This window comes from Coregonus clupeaformis, unplaced genomic scaffold (genome assembly GCF_020615455.1).
Source record: "Coregonus clupeaformis isolate EN_2021a unplaced genomic scaffold, ASM2061545v1 scaf0041, whole genome shotgun sequence".
Classification (NCBI taxonomy): Eukaryota; Metazoa; Chordata; class Actinopteri; order Salmoniformes; family Salmonidae; genus Coregonus; species Coregonus clupeaformis.
In genome coordinates this window covers 433,339-452,072 of record NW_025533496.1, presented here as the reverse complement: position 1 = coordinate 452,072, position 18,734 = coordinate 433,339, and positions in this window count along the sequence as shown.

The window sequence follows — 18,734 nt, the reverse complement described above, 5'->3', positions numbered from 1 at the left end:
AATAATTTTTTTTACTTTTTACTCCATACATATTCCCTGACACCCAAAAGTACTAATTACATTTTGAATGCTTAGCAGGACAGGAAAATGGTCCAATTCATGCACTTATCAAGAGAACATCTCTGATCGGACTCACTAAACACACGTGCTTCGTTTGTAAATTATGTCTGAGTGTTGGAGTGTGCCACAGGCCATCCTTACATTAAAATAACAAGAAAATGGTGCCATCTGGTTCGCTTAATATAAGGAATTTTAAATTATTTATACTTTTACTTTTGATACTTAAGTATATTTTAGCAATTACATTTACTTTTGATACTTAAGTATATTTAAAACCAAATACTTTTAGAATTTTACTGAAGTAGTATTTGACTGTAGTATTTTACTTTAGTCATTTTCTATTAAGGTATCTTAACTTTTACTCAAGTATGACTATTGGGTGCTTTTTCCACCACTGATTGTTTTCTCTGGCCAGACAGGTTGCTATATTATTGAATTGGTAAGACAATGATGGTGGCACCTGACCTCTGTAATGTATATTATTTAGGCAGTAACCACAAGAGTGTGTATGGTGTGAATTTCACTCTTGTTTTATTTAACAGACATCTGATGTATACAACATATTTCTTTATTCCATTCTTTTACTTTGAGATGTGTGTGTATTGTTGTGTATTGTTAGATATTACTGCACTGTTGGAGCTAGGAACACAGGGATTTCGCTACACCCGCAATAACATCTGCTAAATATATGTATGTGACCAATACAATTTGATTTGATTTGAGGACAATTACTCTAGTTTTATAATGATGTGAATTTAAGCCCTATTGCATTGAAGTGTTACAACAACAAAAAAAATGTGATCGTCATTCATTTCTATTGTTTTTGTTTTGTTTTGTTTTTAACTAGGATGGCTACTGTACTTTTTATGCATTCAGTGACAGACACAGTCCAGGTGTATTGGTGAGAGAAATATAACCTATGGTACATCTCTATGTACTAACTCTGCAATTATCCCTGAACACAAATGCATGCACAAACACCAACACACAGAGAGAGAGAGAGAGAGAGAGAGAGAGAGAGAGAGAGAGAGAGAGAGAGAGAGAGAGAGAGAGAGAGAGAGAGAGAGAGAGAGAGAGAGAGAGAGAGAGAGAGAGAGAGAGAGAGAGAGAGAGAGAGAGAGAGAGAGAGACATTATCAGAGACCGAAGCATAGATAGCTGTGTCAAGGAACAGTGCAGCCTCTCTCTAAAGACCACCCCAGCATCAGTTCTTATTTGCCAGGTGCCAGATTCACCTCTTATGAGTATTTTTCTAGCTCTCTTTTTGGCCCCTAGAGGGCAATCATTTACCCCTCTGGATCAGCACTCAAGCAAACCCACTCTTCTACTCTACTCTACCTTCCCCCCATTCAATCTCATGTGGTGGTACATTAGAAATGCAGAGAGAGAGAGGGGGGGGGAAGGGGGAGCACTCACCAGCATTCATTTTCCTCAGGAAGTACACCGGGTAGTGTGGCAGGACCCAGTTTCAAATGCATTACCAAAACAGACAACTCAGGGCCCAGTGTTCTCATCAGATTAGGCTGGTTACATGTGGCTCACACACTCAGCTGCAGTGGCAGCGACATATTGTCCAGTTTGACAATTTTGTAAAAGGTGTGTGTGTGTGTGGAATATTTAAATTTTAGTCATTTAGCAGACGCTCTTATCCAGAGCGACTGACAGTTAGTGAGTGCATACATTTTTTTCATACTGGCCCCCCGTGGGAAACAAACCCACAACCCTGGCGTTGCAAGCACCATGCTCTACCAACTGAGCTACACGGGGCCATATATATATATATATATATAGCCTAACTGGAAACCTAAATAATTGTCTATCCAATTTGATCATACCTGTCTGAAATAATTACTAGCTGTTACTAGCTGAAGTATTAGTTGTCACTAGCTGAAGTGTTAGCTGTTGCTAGCTGAAGTGTTAGCTGTTGCTAGCTGAAGTGTTAGCTGTTACTAGCTGAAGTGTTAGCTGTTGCTAGCTGAAGTGTTAGCTGTTGCTAGCTGAAGTGTTGCATCATGTTTGTGTTTATAGCCTTCTCTGCATTCATCAGGCTTGTAGTGCTTGTTAGCAACAGCCAAGTTAGTTATGTGGCATGAGAAATGCAAAAAGCTATCATCCCATTGGAGTAATGTAGTGTAACATCTTAATATTTCAAAACAACAACAACACCTGGTGCAAATAACACACAGCTTTCCCAAGTAACATCAATTATATCCTGTGCTTGGAGCTTTGGTTTGATAGATTAAGAGCTTTTTGAATATCAAGATGGCATAAAACACAAGTGAAGACTGGAAAGGCAAAGGATTATATATGTGAATGTTTTCATCTCTCTCCACAGTGCTTATCTGTAAGACTGAAAGCAGAGGATCAATACCAGAGCTCTGACTGTAGGGCCTATCTGATATGGAAGATCCTGGGACGGATTCCTTCTGAATAGCCTCCAGACAGGTGTACTCGATTTGCTGTTCTTCACCTTCTGTGCTCACAAAGGCAAGTCACCTAGAGGAAGAGGGGAGCTAATGGCCACCATTAGGGGTGTTAACTGGAGATCTCTTGTGTGGGTATGGAGACAAGCAGTTGGGGATTGCTTTATCGCCGTTGTTTTGGAAGCAAAGCTGTATAAGCAAGATGTTCTCCCTGGAATTACATTTACATTTTAGTCATTTAGCAGACGCTCTTATCCAGAGCGACTTACAGGAGCAATTAGGGTTAAGTGCCTTGCTCAAGGGCACATTTACGTCATTTAGCAGACGCTCTTATCCAGAGCGACTACAAATTGGTGCATTCACCCTATAGCCAGTGGGACAACCACTTTACAATTATACTTTTTTGTTTTTGGGGGTGGGGGGGGGGTAGAAGGATAGAAGGATTACTTTATCCTATCCCAGGTGTTCCTTAAAGAGGTGGGGTTTCAAATGTCTCCGGAAGGTGGTGAGTGACTCCGCTGTCCTGGCGTCATGAGGGAGCTTGTTCCACCATTGGGGTGCCAGAGCAGCGAACAGCTTGGAATGTGAGTGACTTGTGTGTGGTGGATGAGCGATAGGTGGCTGGAGTGGCTGTGGAGATAGTGGATGCATCCCAAATGGGACTGTATTCCCTTTATAGTGCACTAATTTTGACCAGGACCCTGGTCAAAAGTAGTGCACCATATAGAAAATAGGGTGCAATTTGGGATGTACCCATGCTGTGAAACAACAGCATCATATTACTCCTTACTGGGGAGTCTCTTCATCTCATGGGAGAAGTCGTTCTGAGTCTGAGGTGTTCATTTGAGTCAATGAAAAGCACTCAGACTACTCAAATGTTGTTTTATTACAGTTTACTGTAGTTTAATGCAGTTTTACTACATGTCATGAATCAAATGAAAAAGTAGCAACATTATCTTTTAAATACAATTCTTATGGAGCTCTGTTCACATTATCTGGTTAATTTATTTTGAATAGCTTAGCGTTGTGCTTGTTGCTAATGGTCCTCAAAACAGATTACGTTAGAGGCAATCTGTTGTTTGCAGCTTTTTGCAAGGCAATAGTGCTGTAGGCTATGTATGAGACAGCTAAGATTATAGCCCAACAAGAATCAGTTACAAGAAGGGTGGAGGTTGTAGACTAGAACACTCTGTTATCAGGATTAGTGCTGAGAGTGTCTCAAAACCATACTGTAATGAAGCTGACCTGCTGTTGTCTCCACCACATTCTCCAGGCGTACGTCCCAAACGGTACCCTATTCCCTATGTCGTGCATTACTTTTGACCAGGACCTAATAGGCTCTGGTCAAAAGTAGTGCACGACATAGGGAAAATGTGTGCTATTTGGGACACATCCCAGGTCTGACACTTTACAGACCATTAAAAACTGGAGGGTCTTGTCATGAATGCAAACAAAGTCTACTTAACACTCTAGAGTGTTTGTCACAAGCAGACACATGCAAACAGCACAGCAGAGGGGCTGTAAATCTGATCTCTCAGGTTCTCCCCTCCTACCTCTTTACGTGTGTATAGAAAAGGGGGGCAGGGGGGCAGGGGCCATCTTATTAGCATCAACTAGCAGCTTCCTGTGTCTTGGTCTGAATTACAATCAGCTGAAGTCAGATAGGTCTACTGTCTGTAAATGTAACCTATTCCATACAAATAAAAAAGAAAATCACACACTCATCTCTCTTTGCTGTGGATTTATTTGACCTGCGTTTCAGCTGAAGAACCTTTATATTTTAGGAGACGCTCTTATCCAGAGCGACTTACAGTTAGTGAATACATATTTTTTTATACTGGCCCCCCGTGGGAATCGAACCCACAACCCTGGCGTTGCAAACGCCATGCTCTATCAACTGAGCTACATCCCTGCCGGCCATTCCCTCCCCTACCCTGGACGACGCTGGGCCAATTGTGCGCCGCCCATGAGTCTCCCGGTAGCGGCCGGCTGCGACAGAGCTTGGATTCGAACCAGGATCTCTAGTGGCACAGTTAGCACTGCGATGCAGTGCCTTAGACCACTGCGCCACTCAGGAGACTATCAAGGTGTGATGACCTGTTCCACCACCATCAGGCAGCAGACTGATCTAGTTTTAGAGTAAGTCTACATAGATGGATATTTAATTAAATGTATGTAGTCATGCCTTCACATCCCACCTGCTCCGTGTTAAATACACAGAGAAAACTCAGGGGATGCATATTGCTCACAGTCTACCCACACAAGTGTAGCAGGTAGCCTAGCGGTTAAGTGCGTTGGGCCAGTAACCGAAATGGTTGTTGGTTTGAATCCCCGAGCTAACTAGGTGAACAAATCTGTTGATGTGCGCTTGAGCAAGGCACTTAACCTTAATTGCTCCTGTAAAAATCGCTCTGGATAATGTATACGTGTGAGCTCAGAGCAGACTACTTGATGATGTCTTGTAACCTGTTGTTGCGTCTGACACTCAACAGGGAGGTGTTCAAACTAGGCATGGCCGGGGCACCCACTGACAACAGCAGTGTTTGTCTGTGTGTTTCCCCGCAGCCACATTTGTTTACCCCTTTGTCTTGTAATAGTAAATATGTATTCAGGAGCTCTCGGGGGGTGCTGACCTGCTATAATGAGAGTGTGTTTAGTCTGAGGGCCAGGCCCTCCGTTGATGGATTGTTCTGCCTGCAGGGAACTTTTTTCCTGACACTCTGTATGGTGAAGGCACATAAGGGGTGCGTCCCAAATGTCACCCTTTACCCTATGGGCCCTGGTCAAAAGTAGTGCAATACATAGGGAACAGGGTGCCATTTGGGACACACTCAACGTGCGGGACTGGCGTAGTGGACATAGATTCATGTGTGTGTACCTGCCCTTTTCAGACTATTGATTCCTGCAGCCAGCTCTGTGTCATAGGGTGTGTCCCAAATGGTATCCTATGTCCCAAATGGCACCCTTTTCCCTATATAGTGCACTACTTTTGACCAGAGCCTGGTCAAAAGTAGTGCACTATGTAGGGAATAGGGTGCCATTTGGGACACACTATAGTTATATGTGCCATGCATATGGCCGGGGAGCCAAAAGGGCCTGACAAAGCCCAGCGATGGACACATCTATCAAACACTATTGCCGTGGTGATTATCCCGTGCAATACGGATAAATGAAATCACGTTTTTTTGTGTTGGTTGCTAAAGGAAAAACTCTTCAAATTGCAAGTTCCATGATTTAAAGTAGAGAGGGACTTATAGCTGGGAAAACTGTAGCATGTGAGTCTTATACAGACTAGTGGTTCCTCAAGCAAAAATAACCCCCCCAAAGCATCACAAAAGTAAAAAAATACTAAAAACCATTTTCCCTTTGAACAAATGAAACAGGAGACATTTTTAGAAAAGGCCTTTTGATAGCTGACTACAAACCTAATCAACTTCTTGTGCAGTGTTTTTCCACCTTACAAGTCTTGACATGTCTGGTAAGGGCAGGAGGCATCATTAGATGGTTTAAATGCTTGCAGATCTTTCAACCGGGAGTTAAATCCAGCCCACAGTCCACCTACATGCATGACATGAAGGCCTGCTATACCGGATCCATTCGCCTCTTAAAATGAGAGGTTGGAGCTGGAGCCTGAATACCACTATGTTTCATTCCTCATTTTGATGTGTTTATGTTGTATTCCGTAGGGCCTGCCATAGTTTCTTCCTTCTTTGTGTTCTGAATGCTTCTGTAAGCAGCGTATTACTCTCTACATTCTGTACAATTAATATATGGTATGTGAGCAGGAGGAGACTACGGGTTGATAAAATATCTCCCTCCCTCATACTGGTATCTTTCATATGTCTGATTTTCCTGTGCACCTCTATGAATTCAGCTGAAGCTTAACTAATGAAATAGTAAGCTGTCATGTGCTTACTCACAAATTGCTCGCAGGTACTTGATATTGAAGTTTCCGGCAAGCCTCTTCAGAGAGACACTCCATCCCAGGGGCAGGCTCATTTAAAGGTAAGTATAGGATGTCATCAATTGTGAACAAATAAGACAATGGCGGAGAGCGGGAGGTGGGTCGGAAGAGGGGAAGTAGAGGTGGAGGAGGGGGAGGGGAAGTAGAGGTGGAGGGGATGGAGAGGAGGAGGAGGGGAAGTAGAGGTGGAGGGGATGGAGAGGAGGAGGAGGAGGAGGAGGGGAAGTAGAGGTGGAGGAGGAGGAGGGGAAGTAGAGGTGGAGGGGATGGAGAGGAGGAGGAGGAGTAGGAGGAGGGGAAGTAGAGGTGGAGGGGATGGAGAGGAGGAGGAGGAGGAGGAGGAGGAGGAGGGGAAGTAGAGGTGGAGGGGATGGAGAGGTGGAGGAGGAGGAGGAGGAGGAGGGGATGGAGAGGTGGAGGGGATGAAGAGGAGGAGGGGATGGAGAGGTGGAGGGGATGGAGAGGTGGAGGGGATGAAGAGGAGGAGGGGATGGAGAGGTGGATGGAGAGGAGGAGGGGATGGAGAGGTGGAGGAGGAGGGGAAGTAGAGGTGGAGGGGATAGAGAGTTGGAGGGGAGGGAGAGGTGGAGGAGAGGAGGCGATGGAGAGGAAAATAAAAATACAAAGATAATGATCATGATAAAATAAGCAATTATTTCAACCTAGTTCATCTGGTGTTGACATTCCAGCTAATTACCAAGTGCCTGGAGAGGGCCTGGTTCCTGAGCAGGAGCATGACAAAGACAGCTAGGAGAAGCCGCAGGGATCGACCGCAGCACGGCAACCAGCGAGGGAGGGTGCTTACTCAGGGACAACCAACCCGGCTGCAGGTAACATTTTGTCTGGTCCCCAGCATCCATCAACATGGCCACACTCACCACACGTCCCAAATGGCACCCTATTCCCTATAAAGGGCACTACCTTTGACCTAATCCCAATGGGCCCTGGTGAAAAGTAGTGCACTATACAGGGAATAGGGTGCCATTTGGACACATACTCCAAATGACACAGCTTTAGACAGTTTTTGTAGCAACGATAGCACTTTTGTGTGTGTGTGTGTGTGTGTGTGTGTGTGTTTGTGTGTGTGTGTGTGTGTGTGTGTGTGTGTGTGTGTGTTCTTATCGAATATCTTTAATGAGGTGGAAACATGGTTCAAATCAAATTAAAAGTTATTGGTCGCATACACATATTTTGCAGATGTTATTGCAGGTTCAGTGAAATGCTTATGTTTCTAGCTCCAACAGTGCAAAACAAAACAATACACCTAAATCCCCCAGAATGTAAATTAAGAAGTTAAGAAATATCAGAACGAGCAATGTCATAGTTCAGAATATATACACTATATACACAGAAGTATATGGACACCCCTTCAAATTAGTGGATACGGCTACTTCAGCCACACCCAATGCTGACAGGTGTATAAAATCGAGCACACAGCCATGCAATCTCCATAAACAAACATTGGCAGTAGAATGGCCTTACTGAAGAGCAGATTCTGTCTTTCCAACTTTGTGGCAACAGTTTGGGGAAGGCCCTTTCCTCTTTCAGCATGACAATGCCCCCATGCACAAAGCGAGGCCCATACAGAAATGGTTTGTCGAGATTGGTGTGGAAGAACTTGACTGGCCTGCACAGAGCCCTGACCTCAACCCCATCGAACACCTTTGGGATGAATTGGAACGCAGACTGCGAGCCAGGCCTAATCGCCCAACATCAGTGCCCAACCTCAATAATGCTCTTGTGGCTGAATGGAAGCAAGTCCCTGCAGCAATGTTCCAACATCTAGTGGAAAGCCTTCCCAGAAGAGTGGAGGCTGTTATAGCAGCAAAGGGGGGACCAACTCCATATTAATGCCCATGATTTTGGAATGAATTGTTCGACGAGCAGGTGTCCACATACTTTTGGTCATGTATTGTATATATATATATATATATATATATATATATATATATATATATATATATATATATATATATACAGTGCCTTCGGAAAGTATTCAGACCCCTTTACCTTTTCCACATTATGTTACATTACAGCCTTATTCTAAAATGAATAATACAAAAAAAACTCCTCATCAATCTACACGCAATTACCCATAATGAAAAAGCAAAAACTGGTTTTTATAAATTTTTGCAAATGTATTAAAAATAAAAAACAGAAATCCCTTATTTACATAAGTATTCAGACCCTTGGCTATGAGACTCGAAATTGAACTTAGGTGCATCCTGTTTCCATTGATCATCCTTGAGATGTTTCGAAAACTTGATTGGAGTCCACCTGTGGTAAATTCAATTGATTGGACATGATTTGGAAAGGCACACACCTGTCTATATAAGGTCCCACAGTTGACAGTGCATGTCAGAGCAAAAACCAAGCCATGAGGTTGAAATAATTGTCCATAGAGCTCAGAGACAGGATTGTGTTGAGGCACAGATCTGGGGAAGGGTACCAAAAAAAATCTGCAGCATTGAAGGTCCCCAAGAACACAGTGGCCTCCATCATTCTTAAATGGAAGAAGTTTGGAACCACCAAGACTCTTCCTAGAGCTGGCCACCTGGCCAAATTGAGCAATTGGGGGAGAAGGGCCTTGGTCAGGGAGGTGACCAAAAACCTGATGGTCACTCTGACAGAGCTCCAGAGTTACTCTGTGGATATGGGAGAACCTTACACAAGGACAACCATCTCTGCAGCACTCCACCAATCAGGCTTTTATGGTAGCGTGGCCAAACGGAAGCCACTCCTCAGTAAAAGTCACATGACAGCCCACTTGGAGTTCGCCAAAAGGCAGCTAAAGACTCTCAGACCATGAGAAACAAGATTCTGTGGTCTAATGAAACCAAGATTGAACTCTTTGGCCTGAATGCCAAGCGTCACGTCTGGAGGCAACCTGGCACCATCCCTAGGGTGAAGCATGGTGGTGGCAGCATCATGCTGTGGGGATGTTTTTCAGCGGCAGGGACTGGGAGACTAGTCAGTATCGAGGGAAAGATGAATGGAGCAAAGTACAGAGAGATCCTTGATGAAATCCTGCTCCACAGTGCTCAGGACCTCAGACTGGGGCAAAGGTTCACCTTCCAACAGGACAACAACCCTAAGCACACAGCCAAGACAACACAGGAGTGGCTTCGGGACAAGTCTCTGAATGTCCTTGATTGGCCCAGCCAGAGCTCGGACTTGAATCCAATCGAACATCTGTGGAGAAACTTGAAAATAGCTGTGCAGCAGCGCTCCCCATCCAACCTGACAGAACTTGAGAGGATCTGCAGAGATGAATGGGAGAAACTCCCCAAATACAGATGTGCCAAGCTTGTAGCATCATACCCAAGAAGACTCAATGCTGTAATTGCTGCCAAAGGTGCTTCAACAAAGTACTGAGTAAAGGGTCTGAATACTTGTGATATTTCCGTTTTCACATTTTTTTATAAATTAGCAAACATTTCTAAAAACCTGTTTTTGCTTTGTCATTATGGAGTACTGTGTGTAGATTGATGAGGGGTAAAAAATACAATTTAATCAAGTTTAGAATAAGGCTGTAACATGTGGAAAAATTAAAGGGGTCTGAATACTTTCTGAAGGCACTGTATATATACAGTACCAGTCAAAGGTTTGGACACACCTACTCATTCCAGGGGTTTTCTTTATTTTTACTATTTTCTACATTGTAGAATAATGGTGAAGACATCAAAACTATGAAATAACACATATGGAATCATGTAGTATCTAAAAAAGTGTCAAATTCATCCCAAACCATCTCAATTGGGTTGAGGTCGGGTGATTGTGGAGGCCAGGTCATCTGATGCAGCACTCCATCACTCTCCTTCTTGGTCAAATAGCCCTTACACAGCCTGGAGTTGTGTTTTGGGTCATTGTCCTGTTGAAAAACAAATGATAGTCCCTCTAAGCGCAAACCAGATGGGATTGCGTATCGCTGCAGAATGCTGTGGTAGCCCTGTTGGTTAAGTGTGCCTTGAATTCTAAATAAATCACTAACAGTGTCATCAGCAAAGCACCCCCACACCGTCACCCCTCCTCCCCCATACTTCACGGTGGGAACCACACATGCGGAGATCATCCATTCACCTACTCTGCGTCTCACAAAGACACGGCGGTTGGAACCAAAAATCTCAACTTTGGACTCATCAGACCAAAGGACAGATTTCCACCAGTCTAATGTCCATTGCTCGTGTTTCTTGTCCCAAGCAAATCTCTTCTTCTTATTGGTGTCCTTTAGTAGTGGTTTCTTTGCAGCAATTCGACCATGACGGCCAGATTCACGCAGTCTCCTCTGAACAGTTGATGTTGAGATGTGTCTGTTACTTGAACTATGTGAAGCATTTATTTGGGCTGCAATATGAGGTGCAGTTAACTTTAATTAACTTATCCTCTGCAGCACAGGTAACTGTAGGTCTTCCTTTCCTGTGGCGGTCCTCATGAGAGCCAGTTTCATCGTAGCGCTTGATGGTTTTTGCGACTGCACTTGAAGAAACTTTCAAAGTTCTTGACATTTTCCGGATTGACTGACCTTCATGTCTTTATTTTTTTTTTTTTTTATGTCTTAAAGTAATGATGGACTGTCGTTTCTCTTTGCTTATTTGAGCTGTTCTTGCCATAATATGGACTTGATCTTTTACCAAATAGGGCTATCTTTTGTATACCCCCCCCCCTACCTCACAACACAACTTATTGTCTGAAACACATTAATTAAGAAGGAAAGAAATTCCACAAATTAACTTTTATGAAGGCACACCTGTTAATTGAAATGCATTCCAGGTGACTACCTCATGAAACTGGTTGAGAGAATGCCAAGAGTGTGCAGAGCTGTCATCAAGGCAAATGGAGGCTATTTGAAGAATCTCAAATATAAAATATATTTTGATTTGTTTAACACTTCTTTGGTTACTATATGATTCCATATGTGTTATTTCATTTTTATGCCTCAACTAGAGTACATATGAGGTGGGTAAAATAGTATGTAAACATTATTAAAGTTAAGGCTGATGAACCTGGCTGGGATCAAGCCTCACTTGTCCACCTCACCATTACCTAAAGTCAGAGTCAATTCCGTCTCACCAATGCTTTTTAGAAAGGTAAACATATCTACATTTGAGGATTACAGGATTGATATCCTATATCCAAATAGCTACAGTAAGTGTCTCAGGGAAATCCTAACATCCAGACATGATGATATGATCAGTATATGATATATGGCTGTGGAAATATTTTGCTTTCCATTTACACAGGCACACACACGCTCACACACCTTGTGGGTGTATTTTACGGATTTTGAATGCTGAATGCTTTTCTCATGTTAAAGAACTTGGAAACCTAAACTGTCTCCAATGTTAAGCGAACGTTCCAATTAGATTTTCTCTGTATTTATATTTTCCTCTTGCTTTCAGAGGGTACGATAGGTAATATGGAATAGGATTTCAAATAATCCTATACAGGTCAACAGATAAAATGTAACGCCTGAATAAATATGCACATATAGACTACTATTTTCCTCCTTTCCATATCAAAGGTCAGCATGCTTTTAGAGAGACCCCTCTCTATTTTCTTCACACGCATCAATCACTAAAAAATATATTTTTATTTTACTTTTATAGAGTAATTTTTGCTCATCTTTACAATGAGGGAAAAAAGTATTTGATCCCCTGCTGATTTTGTACGTTTGCCCACTGACAAAGAAATTATCAGTCTATGTCACGCCCTGGCCGTGAGAGGCCTGTTGTCTTTAGTTGATTTGGTCAGGGCGTGAGTTTCTATGTTATATATTCTATGTTTACGTTCTAGTTAGCCTATTTCTATGTTTCAGTTCTTGGCCGGGTGTTATTCCCAATCAGAGACCGCTGTCGCTCGTTGTCTCTGATTGGGGATCATACTTAAGTAGCCTGTTTGCCTACCTTAGTTGTGGGATCTTTTTCCATGTTTGGGCTTGTATGTGTATAGCCTGAGGACTTCATGTTACTTTGTTTATTGTTTTGTTTATGTTTATTGAGTTTAATAAACATGTTCGCATACCACGCTGCACCTTGGTCTGACCCGTCTCTCAACGATCGTGACAGAAGATCCCACCACAAAAGGACCAAGCAGCGTGCCCAGAAGGAGCAAACGCCTGGTACTCAACAGGAGGCTACGTTGGTAGATGTCCTCCTCGGTTGGAGGAAAATCATAGAGGAGGAGGCCGTCCGTTACGGTAAGGCAATGAAGGAGGAAGCCCGGGAAGGAGAGGATCAACAGCGACATCAACGAAGCCAGCAGAAGAGGAAGCCCAAGAAGCAGCCCCAAGAAAATGTTGAGGGGGGGCTCACGGGGTGGACGACGAGGCAGCAGGAGGCCGGGAAAAGGCTGACTAGAGAGGAGGAGGACGCTATTTTAGAGGTCCTCCAAGACCTGCGGATCGAGAGAGAAGAGCCCCGACCACTGCACCCGGTGGGGTTCCAGTTGGAGTCCCTACGACCATGGGAACAGGAATGGGAACAGTTTTACACTGGGGAGTCGGAGGATGACGACGACGATGAGTTTCTGTTCCCTAACTCGTGGGGGCTCCCAGAGGAGTCCTCACTGGAGGAGGATTGGGCGCAGAGAGAGAAGGACTGGAACAGTCGTACATATTCAACGCCAGTTCCCAGCCCGGTATGCCCCGTGCCTGCTCCTCGCACCAAGCCAGTGGCGCGTGTTCCCAGTCCGGCACGGCCCGTTCCAGGACAGATACACGCACCTAAAATGGAGTCAGCAGGTACAGTCGGTCCGTCCGAATCTTGGGAGGAACGTATCCAACGGCAGGCGAGCAGGATCCAGGCGCTCGGCAGCGCAATGGTGCGCGTGGTAAGTACATTGGAGCGATGGGAGAGAGGTGGCGTTTCTACACCTCCTCCAACCACACAACTCGCCCTGGCCGTGAGAGGCTTGTTGTCTTTAGTTGGTTTGGTTAGGGCGTGAGTTTCTATGTTATATATTCTATGTTTACGTTCTAGTTAGTCTATTTCTATGTTTCAGTTCTAGGTTGTGTGTCTATGTTTGGCCGGGTGTGATTCCCAATCAGAGACAGCTGTCGCTCGTTGTCTCTGATTGGGGATCATACTTAAGTAGCCTGTTTGCCTACCTTAGTTGTGGGATCTTGTTCCGTGTTTGGGCTTGTATGTGTACAGCCTGAGGACTTCATGTTACGTTGTTTATTGTTTTGTTTATGTTTATTGAGTTTAATAAACATGTTCGCATACCACGCTGCACCTTGGTCTGACCCATCTCTCAACGATCGTGACAGTCTATAATTTTAATGGTAGGTTTATTTGAACAGTGAGAGAAAAAAAAAAGATCCAGAAAAACGCATGTCAAAAATGTTATAAATTGATTTGCATTTTAATGAGGGAAATAAGTATTCGACCCCCTCTCAATCAGAAAGATTTCTGGCTCCCAGATTTCTGGCTCCCAGGTGTCTTTAATACAGGTAACGAGCTGAGATTAGGAGCACACTCTTAATGGAGTGCTCCTAATCTCAGTTTGTTACCTGTATAAAAGACACCTGTCCACAGAAGCAATCAATCAATCAGATTACAAACTCTCCACCATGGCCAAGCCCAAAGAGCTCTCCAAGGATGTCAGGGACAAGATTGTAGACCTACACAAGGCTGGAATGGGCTACAAGACCATCGGCAAGCAGCTTGGTGAGAAGGTGACAACAGTTGGTGCGATTACTCGCAAAGGGAAGAAACACAAAATAACTGTCAATCTCCCTCGGCCTGGGGCTCCATGCAAGATCTCACCTCGTGGAGTTGCAATGATAAATAATAATAAATAATAATATGATCATGAGAACGGTGAGGAATCAGCCCAGAACTACACAGGAGGATCTTGTCAATGATCTCAAGGCAGCTGGGACCATAGTCACCAAGAAAACAATTGGTAACACACTACGCCGTTAAGGACTGAAAGGTCCCCCTGCTCAAGAAAGCACATATACAGGCCCGTCTGAAGTTTGCCAATAAACATCTGAATGATTCAGAGGAGAACTGGGTGAAAATGTTGTGGTCAGATGAGACCGAAATCGAGCTCTTTGGCATCAACTCAACTCGCCGTGTTTGAAGGAGGAGGAATGCTGCCTATGACCCCAAGAACACCATTCCCACCATCAAACATGGAGGTGGAAACATTATGCTTTGGTGGTGTTTTTCTGCTAAGGGGACAGGACAACTTTACCGCATCAAAGGGACGATGGACGGGGCCATGTACCGTCAAATCTTGGGTGAGAACCTCCTTCCCTCAGCCAGGGCATTGAAAATGGGTCGTGGATGGGTATTCCAGCATGACAATGACCCAAAACACACGGCCAAGGCAACAAAGGAGTGGCTCAAGAAGAAGCACATTAAGGTCCTGGAGTGGCCTAGCCAGTCTCCAGACCTTAATCCCATAGAAAATCTGTGGAGGGAGCTGAAAGTTCGAGTTGCCAAACGTCAGCCTCGAAACCTTAATGACTTGGAGAAGATCTGCAAAGAGGAGTGGGACAAAATCCTTCCTGAGATGTGTGCAAACCTGGTGGCCAACTACAAGAAACGTCTGATCTCTGTGATTGCCAACAAGGGTTTGCCACCAAGTACTAAATCAATTTTTGCAGAGGGGTCAAATACTTATTTCCCTAATTAAAATGCAAATCAATTTATAACATTTTTGACATGCATTTTTCTGGATTTTGTTGTTGTTATTCTGTCTCTCACTGTTCAAATAAACCTACCATTAAAATTATAGACTGATCGTGTATTTGTCAGTGGGCAAACATACAAAATCAGCAGGGGATCAAATACTTTTTTCCCTCACTGTATCAAGGGTGTCAATAACTTCAGACCACACTGTATATAATATACAGTATAATTTCAAAGAGCATCAATATAACACAGGCATCTGAGTTATCTCCAGAATTTTAACGTTTAATGTACTTACTCTAATTCAAAGACAGTATAAAATAAGTTATTTGCTCAATATTGTTTCTGGTACGACATCATGATGCACCATTTCAGTTAGTGACACACTGAAACTCCCTGCAGCTTTCACTCCATTTCATCACAGCGTTACACATTACAATGACTATCCTCGTGGAATGCCAATGAGTCTCTCTGAAATGCCTTCGTGTGTCAGGTGAGCGAGTCGAGACAGAACCGGCATGACGGAAATGCTGACTAATAGAGGAAAAGATAAATGAGGGATCTCGCCCTTCCACGTGAAACACACTAGTAATTTCCTCAGGTCATCTGCACTTATATGTTGTCATTTTTCATGTGCATACGAAAAACCAGAGGGGGTCACATGATAAGAGGCCATACAACGCGGCCCACCACCGAGAGATTGATGGCTAAAGTGGAGTGGCTGGGAAATCTATGCTAAGCCAAATGAGTTGCGTACTACCGGTACCTACACCCGGGTGGTTGAGGGGGGTTTGCTAGAGATAAAATGTACAATAAATCATCTTATCGACTAACCTATTAGTGGTAATTAATTCAGGGTGGCACCCTGAGCGTAGTTTCCTCGTTTATTACAGTAACACTGGGAAATCTCTCAAGGGAAGTCTGCAGCTGTATGCAGGGATTCGGAGAGCTGTCCTAAAGCCTGATTGTGCCCCAAGTGACGCCCTATTCCCTATATACAGTGTCTGCATCTCAAGTGACGCCCTATTCCCTATATACAGTGCTATGATAAAGTATTTGCCCCCTTTCTAATTTTCTCTACTTTTGCATATTTGTGATACTGAATGCTATCAGATCTTCAACCAAAACCTAGTATTAGATAAAGGGAACATAAGTGAACAAATAACACAACAATTACATATTTATTTAATTTATTTAATAAACAAAGTTATGCAACACCCAATTCCCCTGTGTGAAAAAGTAATTGCCCCCTTACACTCAATAACTGGTTGTGCCACCTTTAGCTGCAATGACTCCAACCAAATGCTTCCTGTAGTTGTTGATCAGTCTCTCACGTCGCTGTGGAGGAATTTTGGCCCACTCTTCCATGCAGAACTGCTTTAACTCAGTGACCTGTGGGTTTTCAAGCATGAACTGCTCGTTTCAAGTCCTGCCACAACATCTCAATTGGGATTAGGTCTGGACTTTGACTAGGCCATTCCAAAACGTCCAATATGTTGCTTTTTAGCAATTTTCATGTAGAGTTGATTGTGTGTTTTGGATCATTGTCTTGCTGCATGACCCAGCTGCGCTTCAGCTTCAGCTCACAGACGGATGGTCTGACATGTAGAATTCTCTGATAGAGAGCAGATTTCATGGTTCCTTCTATTAAGGCAAGTCGTCCATGTCCTGAGGCAGCAAAGCATCCCCAAACCAGCACACAACCACCACCATGCTTCACCTTTGGTATGATGTTCTTACTGTGGAATTCAGAGTTTGGTTTTCGCCAGGCATTACTGGAACCATGTCGTCCAAAAATATATACTTTTGAATCATCTGTCCATAGAACGTTCTTCCAAGAGTCTTGATGATCATCCAGGTGCTTTTTGGCAAAATTGAGTCAACTTTTTGGACGAGATGGGTCCCATTATGCCTGGCGAAAACCAAACACTGCATTCCACAGTAAGAACATCATACCAAAGGTCAAGCATGGTGGTGGTGGTGTGATGGTTTGGAGATGCTTTGCTGCCTTAGGACCTGGACGACTTGCCTTAATAGAAGGAACCATGAAATCTGCTCTCTATCAGAGAAATCTACAGGAGAATGTCAGACCATCCGTCTGTGAGCTGAAGCTGAAGCGCAGGTGGGTCATGCAGCAAGACAATGATCCAAAACACACAATCAAGTCTACATGAAAATTGCTAAAAAGCAACAAATTGGACGTTTTGGAATGGCTTAGTCAAAGTCCAGACCTAATCCCAATTGAGATGTTGTGGCAGGACTTGAAACGAGCAGTTCATGCTTGAAAGCCCACACGTCACTGAGTTAAAGCAGTTCTGCATGGAAGAGTGGGCCAAAATTCCTCCACAGCGACGTGAGAGACTGATCAACAACTACAGGAAGCATTTGGTTGGAGTCTTTGCAGCTAAAGGTGGCACAACCAGTTATTGAGTGTAAGGGGGCAATTACTTTTTCACACAGGGGAATTGGGTGTTGCATAACTTTGTTTATGAAATAAATATGTAATTGTTGTGTTATTTGTTCACTTATGTTCCCTTTATCTAATATTAGGTTTTGGTTGAAGATCTGATAACATTCAGTATCACAAAAATGCAAAAGTAGAGAAAATTATAAAGGGGGCAAATACTTTTTCATAGCACTGTAGTGCCCATAGGGCTCTGGTCAAAAGTAGTACACTATGTAGTGAATAGGGTGTCATTTGAGATGCAGACACTGTGTCAGTCAGTCAGGTGGGTCTTGTATGGGGATGTTTTCTGTTATGTAAAAAAAGTGAATGTGGACATTCAGCACTGCCGTAATGTGAAGGACACACCTGACAGCTCTGTTTCTTCCTCGCCAGATGTTTAACTCCTCATTAAAAATGACCATCTCTCTCATGCTTCTGCTGCTGCTGGCTGCCCTGTTGTGGTGGTGACCTCTGGTTGTCAACACCCCTCCTGTAACAATGCCGGCTGATGAATGATGTCATCCAGCCATTCATAAACATACCTCATCCAGCCGTTCCTAAACATACCTCTCCAGTTGTGACTGCCCAGGTCCCCCATGAGTCAGGTCCCCCATGAGTCATGGCACCCTCTGGTCAAAAGTAGTGCACTGTAAAGGCAATAGGGCGCCATTTGGGACTCATACATAATTTACCTCAGGGGGAATGTCATACAGGCTGTGTTCGACCAATCAGGAGGCAGAGCTGGTTAACTCCTGGCGGGCATGATTTACTGGTTGTATTAATTCATTATCAACCATAGGAGGGTGTAGGGAGTTCACATTATGGCAACATCCCTATAACATTGACTCAATGTCAGTTTAACGTAATTCTCTCATAAATGTTGTTAAAATACATGTCAATGACTGTCGAGGTCTGTGAAAATGGAGAAAAAAAAATGCCCTTCTTATAATGGCAAGATGATACCAGACATGGTTGTTTTTTGGGGTAATGTAAAACATCTGTCACAGGTGCTGGTGTAGCGGACAAGAGAACTTCAAAACCAGTGTCTACCCTTGGTCCAAGGGGGAATTTCCTCTTGGTCTAATGGTCTAAGATATTGGTTGCTCCTGTGGGAAACCTGCGTTCATATCCTACGTGTTACAACCCGGAAAACCCCGGAAATGTGTGACTTACATCATCCATGGCAACAACCTATTATTAATA